Source organism: Haemaphysalis longicornis, unplaced genomic scaffold (genome assembly GCF_048455015.1).
Source record: "Haemaphysalis longicornis isolate Haplotype H1 unplaced genomic scaffold, Haemaphysalis longicornis Haplotype H1 scaffold_9, whole genome shotgun sequence".
NCBI lineage: Eukaryota > Metazoa > Arthropoda > Arachnida > Ixodida > Ixodidae > Haemaphysalis > Haemaphysalis longicornis.
In genome coordinates this window covers 29,879,216-29,894,968 of record NW_027526460.1, presented here as the reverse complement: position 1 = coordinate 29,894,968, position 15,753 = coordinate 29,879,216, and the positions used below count along the sequence as shown (strand labels likewise).

At 48.5% G+C, this 15,753-nt stretch overlaps 1 protein-coding gene across 1 annotated transcript in view; it reads left to right on the top strand.

Moving 5' to 3' along the window:
• Positions 1-15,753, top strand: part of LOC144153722 (rho GTPase-activating protein 18-like) — a gene marked incomplete in the record, with an annotated part of 196,060 nt that overhangs the window by 70,481 nt on the left and 109,826 nt on the right.

Genomic DNA, 15,753 nt, shown 5'->3' with positions numbered 1-15,753 from the left:
CGACGCTGAGATGGAGAAGCTGTCGCGAATGGGGCCTGCTTCGCGATTCAACGACGTCGCTGCTGTGCGCAGACTTGACTGCGCAGCTGTCAGGCGTGTCGAGCGGATTGGTTCTGTCTACTGAACAGGAGTTCACGACCTCCCTTTCGGCCGGTCCTGCATCACACTGTATTGCGGAAACAACAACAACAGCAGCAACAACAGCAACAACAGCAACAACAGCAACAACAAACTAAGCCGATCACCGATGGTATTCTCTTCCTGGCAGATAATTCCGAAGAGCTTTGTGCTGAGGAAAATTCGAAACTACCTCAGCGCACCCCGCGCCCCTAACGTTTCCGCAAACCCTTAGAAGCACGCTTCCCCGCCGACACGCCTCCCCGAAATAAAGGATTAGTGGAAGCGGGGGCTCCTCGCCGTGCGTGAAAAAATGAGCGTGCAAAGATTAAATTCACGGTTGTTGGGGTCTATTTTTGTGACCTGTGCAACGAAGATTAAGGCGCTACCATCATGCGGCACAGCCCTGTTCGCTAAATGCGCCCAACAAATCCACCATATATTTTATGGAAATAAAGAAAGAAAGAAAGAAAGCATGGATGCAGGCGAAGGCTGGAGGGAAAAGGGCGGAGGGCGCGCTGCCACGAAAAGAATTCTGCTTTGATGAAACTTAGCCGAACGGTTTGATCTTTGAGGAATGCAGAGTGTTAGAGTCGGTATAACCGCGAAGTTCCAGCCATTGGCTCGTGCGGGTTTCTTGCTGATTTTCTGTCTCATCGCCAGCTTCTACGGCCGCGTTCTCTGAAATTCGGACCGTCGTTGGGGATCGGCCAACACAATCAGCACTTGATGACACGTGTTCTAACGCGGAATGAGCCAAGAAACTAGCAATGGAAGCTGGTATCAAAAGTTACCTCCCGTTACAGCTTTAGTGCTGGCTGTTAGGTGGCGTTGTAGTCGCCTCGAGAGCAGTGGACGGTGGACCCAAGATCGTCACTGTGTACAACACCTCAACCAATAGAACACTCGTGAAAGTGTCGTGTCGTGGGTGAAAGTCTGAAACAATTTGTGAAATCACTCTGCTGGACATATGAATTCTCAGCACCCCCATGCCATCGTTCCTCATTTTTTAATGTGAACGCTTATTTGCCCATTTGCCCAACAAAAGCTCATCCCCGCGTGCGCGTGACCCTCCGTCAGCCGAGCAGAGATGTCTAGCTTGATCTTGTAGTTTCAATGTGGGTCCGCAGATTAACGGGGCGCATAATAATGTGGTTTAGGTGCTTCAGCCCAGATGGATCGCTGCATACTTCAGGTGACGCTGGATGCAAGCACTGAAGCATCCCTCCTGGTGAACGGTATTGCTATATTTTGTGCATCTATAGGTCATGTGCGAAGCACCTAAAGAAAAGTTCCGAGCAATCGTAACTCAACACGCGGTGTAAACTTCAGCCGTCTTTGGAGCTCACATCCGAGACTTCCGGGCGCCTGCAGAGCCAGCAGTGTCAATTTTTTGACACTGAGGCGTGCTTACCTACTGAAACGCTGTTATGGAAATTGCTTTTGGGCCGCATTCAGCCTCTCGGCTCACCATTTTGAAAGGTATACGTTCCATCAGAGCGTTCACTTGACGAACGGGAATTACAACTACGAGTTTTTGTGTTGAAATTCCTTTGTTGGGAAAACTTACTTTCGTTCAGCATCTGCGGGTGGCCCGCCATGTCTTCTGCCAACGTGAAGTTGGCTTTTCACCATTGTGCGCGTGCTTGCAGTGAAGCATCCTGTAAAGGCGTCAACGGGGTTGTTTGGCCCGTACAATGGACAGCGCGAAACCGTGCGTCAAACGATGACGATGTGAACGCGAAGGTTTCTCGTGATGGATTCTTTGGTTGTCGTCTAAGTTTTCCAAAGCCCTTCGACCATGTTGAAACGGAGCAATCGGATAGACGCCGGCTTCATAACGCGAGGGGCCCAGGTTCGATTCCGGTCACGGGAAGCGTTTTTTAGAGACGAAGTACCTTAGGGGCTCGGGTTGTGGGCGTCTCATGTAGTCATGGTACTAAAACGACGGGACACTCGTTTTCCAACGCCTCGCGCTTGAACGCTTCGTGCTTTAAAGACACGACACCTTTACAGAAAAGCTGTATACCTTGTGGTCTCTCTACCTCACAATATGCATAACGCCAGCTTTGCACAAGGCAGGCATTCATGCACACTGCGAGGAACCACCGCGGGTTCGAGCTATTTGAGCACGCTCACGATACTGAAACGCCGTCGCGCCAACTTAACACCGCCTCTGTTGGGCAGGTGGAGAAAGGGGCGACAAAGGAATATGCCCAGGGTACGGAGGGAAGACGTTTATTTTATACTAACATTCTAGTCACATATTTTACAGTTTCAATTACACAATTTACAGTACAGGTACGTACTTCCCGTTAGGTGAAAGGGGCGATGGGGCGCCACGCGCAAGTGCGCACGTTTCGTCGGCGCAGAGCCAGTGGGCTCTTCTGTCAGGGCAAATTCCGGGGTGCGCGCACGTTGTGCGCGCGCGCATCGCCGTGCTGGCCAGATCGGCTCGCAGCAGCGAGGGAGACGGGGCCCATTTGCTCACAGGCGCGTACCGCACGGCGTGTTCGTCGAGTGGTAGGTACGGCTTTACTATATGCAAGCGTAGGGGCGACAGGAGCAGCCTTAGGCACGGGCCGCAGCCGGAAGGGCTGGTGGGCTTTCGCCGGCGCAACCGAGTTGCAGCCGGCTGGTAAAGAAAGCGTCACATACCTTCGGCCAACGCCTTCGGCGTCCTGGAAGCGTATCCCCGAACGGACCCCCGCGCAGGGCGCGCGTTCGCGTCCCCGGCGAGAGTCGGGTTCGGGCATCGTTCAAACGGACCAATGAGGTGAGGTTAGCTCCGCTACCAGGGTGGAGCGCCCGCTGCGTGACAGTGTTTTATCGCCGCAACGGTCTCTGCAGGCTTCACCTCACGCAAGAGTTTGAGAGACGGCTCGGCTCTACGCAGTGGCGCCAAGACGAGCCGGAATTTTGGAGGAGAGAGGGGAAAAGCGCCGCGTGATGGCACAAACCCAGTGATCGCGCAATGGTCTGGGCGTCAGGATCCCCACAATCTCTAACCCCCAACGGTTTCATAGCAAAAACTTTGGCCTTGGCCAAGGCCTAAGACGCCGAGCGCTCAGCATCGAAACCGTGTTATAGTAACCGCATTATACATCGAAACTGTATAATCGAAACCGCATCATCCACTTATACACTGCATTCTTCGCCCCTCCCCAGGTTTCACGTTAGTGGAGATGGCGCATTTTTTTTTCTTTCACTAAGGCGTTTTCGCGCTACAGACGTTACCAGTGAGAACACTAAAGCTTCGCTTTAAAAACACGCATACAGAATTCGTGTTATGAACGGACGAGTAAGAACAAACCTTGATACGAACGGGTGCGTTCGAGACACTGTTCCTCGTGGTGAGAGGAGTGGTGACTCCTTTCCCCGAAAGGGGCAGCGGCGTGTGGGTCCCCTCCACCGATCCTTGATAATTAGGGTTATGTTTCAAACCTACACTGTTACGCACTGAGTGTAGGCTCGGCACGGCGAGGCCAGTGAATATATGGCACTACACTGACTGCACCAGTGCAGCCGGTGTTTCCCGGCTGTCTCATCGTGAACGACGGGATCCCGCTCCTCGTTCTGCCCTTCACTAACTTGAGCAGCGGCATGGCCCGTCTCTGTCTGCTGTGAGGGGCCCATCCTTATCACACCAGGCATTCTGCTTCTCAGCTTAGTGAGGAGCAGGGAATTAATTCCTATGTTAATAACGAGCTGGTCGCGATAACTATTGCGAAGATGCGTCGGGATGTACGTACGGACGTATTTAATGAACGTATCGTGTACATTGAAAAACAGGGCACGGTTCTATTGTGGAGCACGAGCACCAGAAAAAATTCGTCCGTACGCATATACACAAAAGTGCGAGCATCGGCACGACGCTCCGTCGTGATCCTCTGAACCACGAGAACTGATGTGCACAATAATGCGATAAGTCCTGTTCTACCCACGGAATACTGTGTTAGTTAGCGGGATGTACGTCGCCTTATTGAGCTAAAGATGGCAAAATTAGTTGCGTTGAGAAGAAGCGCGTTCCGAAATTCGGTACAATACCTTAAAATCGCAGCCCACCGACGGAAGCCGGAAAGTGAAGACATTTCTGCCGTAGCTGGCAATACGCGTCAACGCCGGCACCTGCAACTGCTCGTGATTTCACCATTACGGTGGCCTCTTTTCGCCTGCGGGAAACCCCCCGGCGCAGGCCGAGACAGACCACTGAAGTGTTTGCGGGGAAAAAACCCAGTGAGAGGTCAGTGCGTGCTGAGTGCAGGGGCTGGGAAGCGGCTCTGACAGACGCGCGCACGCGTGCATAGTGTGTATTGTGAGCATACGAACGTGATGTCCAGGTGTTCATGACTGTACGTGATATCACCATCGTCACGTGCAGTACTGTGAACATGCACCAAGGGTTGCGTTCCCCCGTTGCTCCTATCATTGCACCCATCACCATTACCGGTGAATGAACATCAGCATCCGCGCACGCGCACGCGCGCACACTCACACAGAACAACATGCATGGACAATTTGATATGTTCCAACTGCCAGGGCAACTGAACCATCGGTGTGTTGTTGATGCGATAAGTGTTTATTATCGTACCTATATGTCTCGGTCGCAGCTTGCCTGCTACGTCATGTGACAGCTTCCTACGCCTTCGTCAACCTGCCTAAGCAACTTTCAGCCACAAAACTGCCCAGCCTCGTCTAGGAAAAGGTGATTAAGGGTGAAAAGGTGAATTCTAGTGATTAAAAATACGATTAAACCAAGGCATCGTGGAATCTTCCAGGTGAACTTTCACTATACCACCTTCCTCCGTACCTGTTCAAACGATAAGGCCAGCCAGATATATTTCCTCCTGTCTTCGGCCACAGCGGATAACAGGATGCGTGATTTATCGCAGCCGCCAGTTTAATTACCGTTGCGATAGCTCATTTTACTGTGCCGTAAAACAAGTCTACAGACAGCGTGATCTTACTCAGCGACCTATGCGACCCTGTAATTCTGCGCAATCAAAGTAACTTAATACGCGATACCCCCTCATCGGCGTCGGGGACACAAAGCAGCCGTCGCTCACAAGAAGAAGGTTAATCGGGCCTCGTTCGATGCGCCTGCCAGCCCGGACACCCGAGTCGACCCCGTCACAAGTGGAGCCGGAAGTTTCCTGACGCTCGGCGGCGGTGGGGAAGACGAGAAGTGTTTGCATTTGCGCGCACCCTTCATCGGCGTCGTTGCGGAAGCGATGCCACCGGAACTGTCGTTCGCGCGCCGACTGACGCCTCCCCCTCCCTCTCTACCTGTCCGCCTCTTCCAGCAACAGCAGCTCTTGCTTTTGCTGCTGCTTTTTGTCCGCTGAGCACACCATGAACTGCAGAAAATTGTATCCACACAAGCACACCATTGTTTACGAATCAAAGCCAGTCACTGCTCGCTTCGTTGCGCACGGTAGGAAATGGCTCGCATCGCGACTCGAGTTGGTTCTGCCGTAAGAACGCTAAGTAGGGGGAGGACGGTTATCCTAGCAGTATTGTTCCGTTTTTATCCGAACGACGGCTGTTTGAACTGATTGCGTAACGAGAGCTGCCCGGTTTGGTTTGGCTGAAGTGTATACAGTCGGCGTATAAAAGCTATAGGCGTCTCTTGTGTAATAGCGGGGTGTTTGTAAATGTAAAATCAGAAAAATGTAACGCTGCTGATGAAACACCTCCGAATCCAGAAGATAGCGCACCGATGGTTGTTTAAGCTGAGTACATAACGCGATATGTCTGACCTGCTTTGACTGAAGGGTGTACTATATACTATACGGTCGGCGTGAAAAAACTACAGCCCTCTCCTTCTCAGTTCTGGGGTGTTCGTAAATGCAATATCAGAAAAAAATGCAACGTTTGTGACGAATCGCCACCAAATCAGACACATTGTAGAACGTTTTCAATTGAGGGGTCTTCAGTGAACGTTCTGTCGAGCTTCCAATATATAATTAAGTGCGTTTCATAACTCGTTACGTCGCTCGACGCAGTGTAGGGCCAGTCGGTTGAGTTGAATAGCGCTGCCCGCGACGTCCCAGCACCTTCCGAGATACAGCTTGCTATTTTGTGAAGGTCGTGACTTTATTTTCTTGGCCACAATTTCTTGAGTATAAAAAGTGTTACATGCGTCGCTTACTTTACCTAACGGTTATTATTTTTAAAAAAGTATATTTATGCTCGCGTAAAACATTAATTAGGTAAACCCAAAATGTAAGCGTATTGTGCGCTCTTTTACGATTTCTTGGTCATCTGGAGAACCGCTAGTTGGAAGCCCGGGAGGGTCGGTGATCCGTCGTGGAATTAAAAATTATGAGATAAAGAAGGAAACTTGCGTTTATATTTAAGTCGCATCTTTACAGCGGAACAGGACAACAAGATACTTTCTTACTCCGCAGCCTGACAGTTTACTGTACGTAACCAGTCCCCATGGCATCACGATGTCACCCGTGAAGTTCAGTAGCTGCACGGTTTTGTGCTTCTTTCATTTTCAAGTTACCGAGCCTGAGTCAAAACGCCGAGTTCTTCGACGGAAAGTTTCGACACGTATATGTTGTTGCTACACCGTGCTCCAAGTGCAACATCTTCGAGATTAGCGCCACTAAATAAAGGCTTTTAGAGTATCGGCACTCTTTTCTCTCAGTGTTATGTGCCGCAAGGATTTTCATTGGTCGGTCGGCACCACGTGGTATTTGTTTACATATGGGCGCAACCGTTTTGTTTCTGGGCGCCTCTCCCCCCTCTCTCGCTTTCTCTCTCTGCTGCGCGGACGCTAGAGCGGCCGGTCGCACTCTGCCTGTCACAACCGGCGGCGGTTTCGCTGGGAGAGATGGCATCACTGCAAGCCAGAAACAAAATGGCCCCCAGACACTACCGGGTCCACGAAGTGGCGGTACTCTTAAGCGTTGCTGATTTAGTGACAATATTCGAGATAACCTCTCAGAATGCGTAGAGTGGCGGAGAGGTGGAACGGCCGATACCGTTCGCAGTGCTAAGCCGTGGGTTCCCTGTGCCCACAGTAATCGCCTTGTTGCAAAGGCCGCGCGCTTTGGTTCTCGAATACAGACGCACAGCGCCAACGAACCAGCCCTCAACGTCGAAGAAGACTGTCGACATCGTGTGGCAGTCGCATTTAACGGGTTTCAAAATCTACCAGATTTAGGGGAAATCCCCAAGGTGGAGTAAGTTCCTGCGAAGTGCGTATGGCTGCATAGAAGTGTTAGTCAGTCAAATTTTCCTTCGAAGAAACTTACGCCAGCTTGGAAATTTCCCCTAAATCTGGTTAATTACCACCTGCCCATTACTGCAATTGTTGATCCATTCGCTCTCGCGCTAAAAACGGCTAGCCTCCTGGTTAGCTCAGTTGGTAGAGCGACTGCCCCGGTTAGGCGGTGATCCTTGGTTCGAATCCCGGACCAGGACGAATTTTTCTTCAACTGCGATGTTTCTGAGGAAGCTGTACAGCTTTCCTTTGTCGTCGTACGTATGGTGCTTTGAGGTGAATGCCAAATTTTCTTTGGCGGGTTGCAAGATAGGCTGATATCTGCCAATAACCTTATTAGCTATTTCAAGCTGTTGTCGGTTCAAATAGGCTAAGGCCTAGTCGGGACCGAGCAGACGGTAAGAAGGGAAACGTACCGGAACGTGGTGCCAAAAATACGCGCTATAGGATGCGATGCCGGAAATGGTCAGGCAGCGGCCTACGGGGGTCCGCAGCGCTGGGATGATTTTGACCTGATGGTGCGCGCTTTAGACACGCACGACTTGGCGCCAGGTACTGACTATGGGGCAGGATATATTATCACGTGATAAAGAGTCATTACACAGCGGATGAGGAGTGCTCCGGAGCTCAGCATTGAACGTTGCAGTGCCACTAATGCGAAAGCTTTGATGGCTACTTGTCTTGTTTTGTGTGGGTTGGTGTTGGCCAACATATTCGCGGCGTATCACGCCACCATAGCGAATGCTGTGCTATCGCGCGCGAAATAAAAGGGAGACAACTATGAAATGGGCGAGGATATATGCACTCCTTCACCTCAACTCCGGGTGTTTAGTGGCTTTGAGAAGGAGGGCTCGGACGGCATCTCCATCAGAATCCAGTCCCGCTCATGTTGGAATTCAAAACAAGAAGCCGACGGAGTTTTTGTAACAACGCTTGATCGTTTAGTATCTGAAAGGTTACTGATGGTATATTATGTTGGCGTAGGTTTAGGAGCGGGGTGCAGGCATGGCGGAGCGATTTTGTCAGGTGCCTAGGTACGTATCATTTGCTCGATATCGTAAGGCCTTGTTCATGTGAAAAGGTAGCTCAGCGACATTGGGACAGAATTACTTCTAATGTTCAGTGTTTAAAACTGCTCAGCGGTGCTAGCTGATGTTTTTAATCAGATAAACCCGGGATTCAAAGCTTTACGAGTGCGCCGAAGTGCAAACGCAACCCTTTCGTTTAGCTTTCTTTGCACGCTTTTAAGACGGCATGGAGTGCTGCGAATACTGGCACCATGAAGTTTTTTTCAGCTGAAACTCTCTCTCTCTCTCTCTCTCTCTCTCTCTCTCTCTCTCTCTCTCTCTCTCTCTCTCTCTCTCTCTCTCTCTCTCTCTCTCTCCTCTTGCACGCATGCACTGCGGGGTGACCTGCGCAGTGTGGTCAATTGGGTACATGATCGCCACACCACAAGTTGCTAGACAAAAATCAAAGCGATAATGGACCGACGCGAAAACTAATCACGTAAAAGCTACCGTTGAGCTCTGTGGCGCACCTCGGTGCATTTGGTCGTTGGAAGGACGCCAGGCATGCCGCCCCTTTGGGCTCGGCACTGCGGCCCCCATTCGATACAGCCTGACAGAAATTACCATTCACTCACACGGACACCCAGGCCGACCTGGGCACGCGCGCAACGCAGCACGTGGGAATTCGGACACACCCTTAAGTGGTGGCGTGTCTACGTCCGAGGACAAGGCACGCACAAGGCAGTGGGACACAGCATATGCAGCGCTTTGTGGAGCGAGTCATTGAACGTGGACAGCGGCGGCGGCCAGCTGGACGTGGTGACTCTGAACCGCGATGTAATCGCCCGCGCTTTGTCGGCGGAGGGATCGACTAAATTTCGCATTGTTTTAAGCCTGATAGCTTACTTGTCGGTCACATTCGTGTTGGCAGGTGGAGACTTTCGTAGAAAAACATACCGTGGTATCTTCCTTTCAACCGGCCGGTGTTAGTGCGCGGACGTTAAATGCAGCGCCACGCTCGCCAGGGATATGTATAAGTAGAATTCGTTGACACGCTAAAAAAAAAAATAAAAAGTAAACGCGAGGAAGGAACGTACTATCCTGGAAAACGTACTGTCCAGGAAGAAACGTACTATGGGGCAGTTTTAGTGTTCACAATTGAGAGCGTAGTAACCGGGAAATCGTATGAACCGGGAACGTATTAATGGGGTTCTACTGTACAAGCAGCAAAGAGCTTGCACACTTCAGGTCTCGCGGCACGCAGAGCAAGCTGGCCGATAATTTAGAACCTTTATAGTTCTGGCTGATAACTTGAGATCAGTGCAAATATCCACGCGTTCATTGTTGAGATGGGCGAGTTAAGACGTAAGGATAATGCATGCACTTTAGTATCACCGCGCGCGTTTTTTTTTCTTTTTGAGGGAGGGGGTGCGTTTGCGCCTTCGTGTTTTATGATAAACTTCAAGAAAATACTTGTATGTGCGCACATTGGTGTGTAATACATACGCACGTGACGGCATCCACCTCATTTGAATCATCACATCAGGATGAAGAACAGGGGTAAAAAATCTGCGGGAATTCAGAGAATTGTCTACTAATGCGTAGCATTCTTATGCCGCTTGTCTCTAGAGTTTGAGATCTTTCCAGCCAAATTTTTGGGTTTTTCAAAATTCTGTTCGATCAACTCCCTCTTTTTGCGCTATTATAGCACTGTAAAAACTCGCCGTCACTTTAACAGCCATCTCTCCGTTAATTTTGACGAGCTGCCGCCGTCCAAGGGAAAAGACGTCCTTTCTCCCGTCAATAAAGAGGAGAGGGGGAAAACTACGGGAACGCAGCAAAACAAACAAACTTCTTCTGGGCGTAAAGCGCTCCAATTGGCTCCCGCAGTCGTGCAGGACCCTCCGGAAACTGACTTTTTTTTTAGCCGGACCATCTTCCGCCGCCTTCGTCAGCCTTCGTCTTCCTCCCTCGGTGCTGCGTTGTTTGTCCTGCGATTCTGTATGTCGTCGCGCCATTTTTTGCCTGGTGTGCCACAAGTGACAACATTCTAAGCCAGGAGGCAAGGGCACCTGAAGAAGGTGAGTACTGTTTCCTTGCTTTTGTGCTAGAAAAGGTGTTGGAGGCGTGTTCATGAGAGCTCGTTTGTGCGCTCACCGCGTGCGAAGCACATGGGTGAGCAGCGCCTTAGGCCTAGGTCTCTCGGCCCGCTTGAGCTGTAGCTGATGGAGGTACCCTCGCTAGCGCTCTTTATTGGCTTCGAACAAAAAGCAAGAGGATCGCGTTCAATGCTTCTTTTCGCCTTTCAATGGGACAAGATATTCCTAACGTGGGAATAAACGTGCACGAAGTAAAGCGTGCATCGGCTTCCGCTGAAAGCGCACCGGCCACTCGTACGAGTGGGCGGAACGTATTTCGGCGCCAACGTATAAGCAAGCCCACGTTTTGTGCAGGCGCAGGGCCGGATATCTTAGTGGGATTCACCTATCCGCATCAGGCGTATATCGATAAATTTTGTCTGTGCGGGAATGCGCACCGGCCGTGAGCACGGGCGCCTTCGCGTACTCCGGTTAATCGCCTGTGCACGCCGCTACGTTGATTTGCTCAGGAGGGTTTAACTTGTGAAGCGTATACGGCAGTGTCTGCAGAGTTACAGAATTTGCAAAATTAACTTGTCAGATATACAGTTTCTGTAAAAAAGTATCGTAATCAGTTTTCCGTTTATGTATAAAACCAAGTAATAAAGCCCAAACCAAATGATAAAGTTTGCTTCCTGTAAGCGCACGAAGGCAAGAAGATAGTCAAAATTGCACGTGGTGAATATCTAGGCAAAGGGAATCTAAAACGGGACAAACTCAAGCCCAGCACGAAAAATCGTTGTGGATGCCTCATTTTGTTGCATCCGCGTTTTTGTGATGCACCGTTGGTGTCGGGGAATTTATTCTCGCTTTCACAAAGGGAGTTAGCTTTTCTCAAACCGACAATTAGTGTTTGACGTTGATCGCCGCGAAGCAACAACGCCGCCAGCTGCAGAGGCTCGGCAGACACCCCTAATGCTGTCCATAACTGTGCCGCCGCGTGGGACACCTCGCACGGGCGCCTAGACAATACTCCAGATGTTTTTCAACCATGGGAAGAGAGTGAGCCGGCAGGGACAAATGTTTCTGGCCCCAACCGCCGTGGGCGCCGGCTTCTTTCGCCGTGTCAATATGGCTGCCCCGCTCTCGGTGGGCCCTCTCCGGAGGTCTTTCTCTACACGAGTAGGCCAGCTTCCTCGTAGGGGGACGCCTAATTGCCATTTTCTTCACTTTCTTGTTTCCGCTCGACTCAAGACGGAACAAAAACTTTAAAATCCTTTTACATACCGACCTTCGATCTCTGTCTTACGCAACCATAGATCTCAGAGTGGTATCTTCCCTTAAGATAGTCCTCTTAGCTACCTACGGTCCTAAACTGCGAAGGAAGCCGTGTTGAGGAAAGGTGAGTGGGATATGGGGAGAAAAAGTCCTAAAAAGTGAAAGCGCGGTCTTTACGCCGGTCTTTAACGAGTGCTGCTGTTATTTGGATGATTCTTGGTAAAAATAAAATAACTGTTTCGGTGTTTTCTGTTACACTTACATCACAAAAAGCAACAGGGTTACAGTTGCAAGTTCCTCTTTTTGAAAAGTAACTAGCTACAGTTTCGAGTCATGGAAAAGAAGTAACGAGATAGCAGTAATTCGGTACTGTCACTGTTACTGCCAAGAACTGGAACAGACTCACGAAATCTGACTGGCTGACAATGACGTTACATTCACGCTGTGCCCCTGAAACTCGCAACGACACGGACGCCGTGGGAAATAGAGAAAGAGCGACGCACGCTGACTCGAATGGAAGTTACTGCCTACGTTGTGTAAGCAGTAATTTTGTAGCTTAGGCTACATTGACACCGTGGTAGGCACTAAACATGGGATAACCGAGGGTCCCGCGCTGGCACTGAGGCGCTACAAGGGGCGCCGCATTTAATTGTTGTGTTGGTAGCCCGACACTATACTTTCGAGTTGGCTGTTTTCGCTGGCCGAACTTACGCATAAAAGAGGGCCTGTGCAGTAAACTAACGCAACTTAAAGAGGGAGGGAGCACGTGTTCGTTGTACTTCACATAACTGTCTTCATTTTTAAATAATGACCACTGCATTCCCCTGGTTATACATGTAGTCCACAGCCGGTGTTTACGCAGCACCGGTTAGTGGGTCTGAAGAGAGATGGAGAATTGAAGGAAAAGTTTCAAACAGTGTGCACCTAATGTAAAGAGCGTGTGCTGGGAGGGGGGGGGGGGGGGGGGGAGGCAGCCTAAAATATTAACTTATAAACTTCATGGTATAATTTGGGAAAATTCGGTAGTTTCTTTCATTGCGTGTATGGAGCATGTTTGCTCCAAACACGCTCCATACCCCGATGCTCCATACCCCGATGAATTTGTTTACATTATCAGAGGTTTGAATAATCAGAAGTTATCATAAATATGGTTAGGGGCAACATACAAACTTGTGTTGTAATGAAACATTCACATATATTTAGTAGTAAAGCATTCACGCAGAATAGTTAAGTGCTATTCACACCCTGAAAAAAGAATCACGAATGGATTACTGCTTTGCTTTGCATGAGAGTCCAAAACAGTTTTTTCTTTCTTTCTCAATCTACACGCGGTTGTTGGCGCGTGCATGTCGTTTTGACACGTGTATGCAGGTAATAGGATTTATTTGTGGCTATTAGTGATATAAGGATGCAAATTTGCAGCTAGAAGCAGCAAATGCAACCGATATTTTCTGCCAAGTACAAGCGAAGAGTGCGAATTAACCGAATTTACGTAATGAAGCTGTATGAATTAAACGACTTTAAAATATATTGCAAACAGCGGGCAACCAAAATTTTGAAATTTGTGAGAATTAACCAAAAGTGTGAATTGTCCGAGTTTGAATTATCTTCACTGTACTGTACTTGGTACAGATATCTATTCTAGGCATCATGATAAGTAACCTATTTTTTTCCTAGCATTGAGGCGAGGTGCTGTTCAATGTGAAATGTAAATGCACAGGTTTTCTTAACATTTTTTCGAATTTAAAGTTTTGTGTGCTTTATGCACCGAAGCTAAACCTGGGCTGTGAGCTACACTGTAGTGGTAGACTGTTTAATGTACAAAGCTTCCGATATTTCTTACTGATTATTTTCCAAATTAGTCCCTGACACTTGACCAAGTGTGCTTTACAGAAAGAATTTCATTTTATAAATTACATTGCATATGCCATCATAAAGCCTAAATATGTAGTAGTCAGTTCATGGCCTATAGATTTATCTTCTCTTTTCAATTCCTTTCCAGGTACTTCGGGCAGATCAACCCATCTAAAGGACGAGGCAAGGGGCTGACCAGTGGCATAGCACCGAGGTTGCTGAGCCTTCTTAAAGCGCTTTAACATAGGTATGTTGAGCCTTCAATTATGACCAGTATATAGGTATGACCAGTGGGTTAAATCAAAACAGTATGCTTACCACACATGCATGTCGCAGAGCAGCGAAACGTCGCTGCTGGACGATTTCAAGCAATCACTAAAATGAATATTGTTCTCTCTTTCATTTTTTTTTTCGCAGGTAATGCACCCATGGCTCCTGATAAACAAGTAGCCGACTGGAAGTTTGACGTTTTTTAAATCTATGTTCCATCCATGTACCCACTGTACCATTCAATTTATGCATCAATTGTACCATTCTCGAGGAATAAATATACGAACACAGATGCCAGCTTTTGTAGCATCTTTTATTTGATTGTGTCCCTTGTACGTGGCACTCACACAATTCATTCCCCAATTTTGTATTTAATGATAAGAAAAAAAAACTGATGCCTGATCAATTTTGACAGCCTAATAGTATTTTATATTGACAAAAGTGTACAACAGCCGAAATAACATCTGAAGCCGTCATTATGACGACTCCTTAGTAGTATAGGATGACAACAAAAACGTCAAAATGACGACCAAATGTATAATGAAAAGACTGGGGCTGTCATTTTGACGACTTCTTGTATATCAGGTTGACAGGTGGTCGTCAAAATGACAGTGAAAGTCTTTTTGACGAATTTCTTGTATATGAGGTTGACAAGTGAGTCGTCAAAATGAAGGCAGCACGTCATTTTGACGACTAATTTGTATTTCAGGATGACAAGTAGGCCGTCAAAATGACCAAAAACGCCGTCATTTGGTATTGACGACCACTCATCAATTTGACGGCCAAAGGCTTGGAAATAGAGCTGCCAGAACTTTTCCGTCATTTTGACCAAATTTTTTTTACAGTGAACGATTTAAGGTGCTACTTCTGCCAAATCTGCATTTTTGTGGATACGCAGGGCCTTGCACGATTCCCCATTTTTCGCTATTATTTGCTATTTTTCCTATTTTTGGGGCTTTTCAAGATTCTGTTCCACTAATTATCTCTTTTTTACACTATTAAAACAAAGGCATTATTTCCGCCAAATTTGCATTTTTGTGGATATGCGGGCATTACACGGGTCGCCATTTTCGCCATATTTTTCTTATTTTCTGGTTTTTCAAAATTCTGTTCGTCAAATGATCTCTTTTTGCGCTATTACAACGAGTAGAGGTGTTACTTCCGCCAAATATGCATTTTTGTGGAAATTCAGGGCTTTACACGGTCGTGGCTGTGGGTTGCCGTTCATGGTTTAACCTCTTGAAGAGAGAGAGAGAGAGAGAGAGAGAGAGAGAGAGAGAGAGAGAGAGAGAGAGAGAGAGAGAGAGAGAGAGAGTAAATTTCAGTACGTACGTATGTATGCTACGAGGCTATGAGCAAGGGTGTTGTTTAGTCAGTCTTGTCACCATGACCTTAGTGGACAAGCCAGACGGATACTCTTCCTTGGTAGTACAGTCTGAGCAGGTCTAGTTTTAAAACGGGGAAAAGGAGGGATCATTTCGATAGGTACAGTTCCTTGCGTTAGCTGGCAGCGGTGTCAAACGCCTCTGTGAGGTGTGCGGGTCTTCCCTCACGCTGGACGGAGAGGCACAAGTGACATAATCGCTTATAGACAGTAAATATGCTTTCAACATAAAAAAAAAACAAAAGAAGAGTCCCATATCGGCAGCGCGGTTATGTTTAAGATTGCACGAAGGCTGCTACGCCAGTGTACAGGATTTCTCGAAGCACCACCCTGCGCTCGAGTTATACAACGACGATAGTCTTCATCGCTCTGAGAGCGGCTTCGATCTGGGGCAGGCGAGCAGCTGTTCGCCCGGTCGGCCATTGTTTTGTCTGGCGGCAGTTCTAGAGCGCATTTGCATCGCTTTCTTGTTTATTCTTTCTCGCTTAATTCCTGTGGGCCATTATGAATCCCCTCTCTTTGTCTGCCCTG